This window comes from Euphorbia lathyris, chromosome 9, assembly GCF_963576675.1.
Source record: "Euphorbia lathyris chromosome 9, ddEupLath1.1, whole genome shotgun sequence".
Classification (NCBI taxonomy): domain Eukaryota; kingdom Viridiplantae; phylum Streptophyta; class Magnoliopsida; order Malpighiales; family Euphorbiaceae; genus Euphorbia; species Euphorbia lathyris.
Genome location: NC_088918.1, coordinates 68,567,842 through 68,569,917, shown reverse-complemented (window position 1 = coordinate 68,569,917; position 2,076 = coordinate 68,567,842). Strand labels below are relative to the sequence as shown.

The window sequence follows — 2,076 nt, the reverse complement described above, 5'->3', positions numbered from 1 at the left end:
CTGTAGAGGCATAATACACAAAATAAGCAATAAAACCCATGATAACAATCAAACCGGCTAACAAATAGCATAACAAGTGGGTATTTTATCGCTGAAATAGACACTTATCATCAACCAAAGCAAAAAATCAATTTTCTCTCTATATATTTCATTCCTTCAACTTTTTCTATTATATCATGTACTTCAAATTTCAAAAAAAAAATGTCAAGTTCAGACCGTAACAATTTTTACCAAGCGAGAGTAGACGTTATTAGAAATATGTGGGATGAAGCAGATGAGAAAATGGAACGCGAGTTTTTGCAACAAATAGAAGAACCATCTGCACCACCTCGACGTAGAAAATATGTGGATCGAAATCGTGAAGAAGGTGCAGAACGTTTATATAAAGATTATTTTGCAGACGAACCAGTATACAATGACAACTGTTTTCGAAGAAGGTTTCGCATGAGTAAACCATTGTTCCTACGTATTGTGGAGGCCATAGGGAATCACACAGTATATTTCCAACAGAGGGTTGATGCAATAAAGAAAAAAGGATTTACGCCACTTCAAAAATGCACATCGGCACTTCGCATGCTTGCATATGGAGAAGCGGCTGATCGTGAAGTTGAGTACATTAGAATTGCTGAGTGTACAACATTTGAATGTCTTGAAATTTTTTATCGTGCTATTATCGAGGTGTTCGGAACATTCTATATGCGAAAGCCTAATGCTGCTGATGTCCATCGTATATTTCAAATGCACGAGGAAACTCATGGGTTCCCCGGGATGCTCGGAAGTCTTGATTGCATGCATTGAGCTTGGAAAAATTGTCCTGTTGGGTGGAAAGGACAATACACTAGAGGCGATCATGGGGTTCCTACAATCATGCTTGAATCAGTCGCTTCACAGGATCTATGGATTTGGCATGCGTTTTTTGGTGTTGCTGGGTCGAACAACGACCTCAATGTGTTGAACAGATCATATTTATTTCGAGATAAATTACAAGGAGTAGCTCCAGAAGAGCAATACACTGTCAACAACAAAGTGTACAAGATGGGATACTACCTGACAGATGGTATATATCCCGATTGGGCTGCATTTGTGAAAAGCCTTCCACATGCGTTTGAACCTAAGAAAGTCACTTTCAAACAGAAGCACGAGAGTGCAAGGAAGGATGTAGAACGAGCATTTGGGGGTACTACAAGCCCGCTTTGCAATTGTTCGTGGACCAGCTAGGCTTTGGGACCAAAGTAAAATGCATGATATTATGGAAGCTTGTATTAAATTGCATAACATGATTGTCGAAGATGAGCGGCACCTTTACTCTAGAAGTTATCCTGTAGAAGTATATGAACCAGTCGGTATTGAAGACCTTCGACAAGTACCCGCTCCTGATTTTGCAGCTTACCTCGCACGGGATTTACAGCTCCGCAGTAGAGTCACTCATATGAATCTAAAACTCGATCTAGTTGAACATATATGGCAATATTTCGGAGTCACCGACCTTAATGTATGATTCTCGTAAAAATTATGTTATTTTATCGTATGTAACCCATATATTAATTAATTAATTAAAATAAGATTTATTCCAAGAGTGTTTTTTTATTTAATAAATAATTAGTCACACAATAGTTCTAATTTATTTCATAATAATTAATTAATTTTACGAAAATAATAATGCATATTGAATTAATTATTAACTTAGATTAATATTTTTTGTATTAATAATTAGTATTGAATTAATGATTTATTGGGTAAAAGTTATTAATTGTATGTTAATTAAGTAAATATAAAGTGGTTTATGAGAAGTGGGATCTACTAATATTTGAAGTAATAAGGTGTTATAGTGATATGTAATTTTAGGGTGTTGTTTTTGATGAGGTGGAGATCTAAAGTAACAAAGTTTGTTACTTTGGACTAAGGATGCTGAAAGTGGCTCATTTAATGATGATAATGATGATGTGTTGATTTCTAATTGATCTAAGACTAGTAAACATGTCACTTCTCAATTGGTGTATGAGACCAGAAATTCTCCATATTAAGAGGTAAGCAATAATTGAAGTGGGAATAAAACCTAAGCTTCAAAGCTATATA

The 2,076-nt window shown here is 35.4% G+C and overlaps 1 pseudogene; it reads left to right on the top strand.

Moving 5' to 3' along the window:
- The first annotated feature begins 258 nt into the window (after window positions 1–258).
- Window positions 259–1,498, top strand: LOC136207407 (uncharacterized; annotated as a pseudogene).
- Window positions 1,499–2,076: the final 578 nt, after the last annotated feature.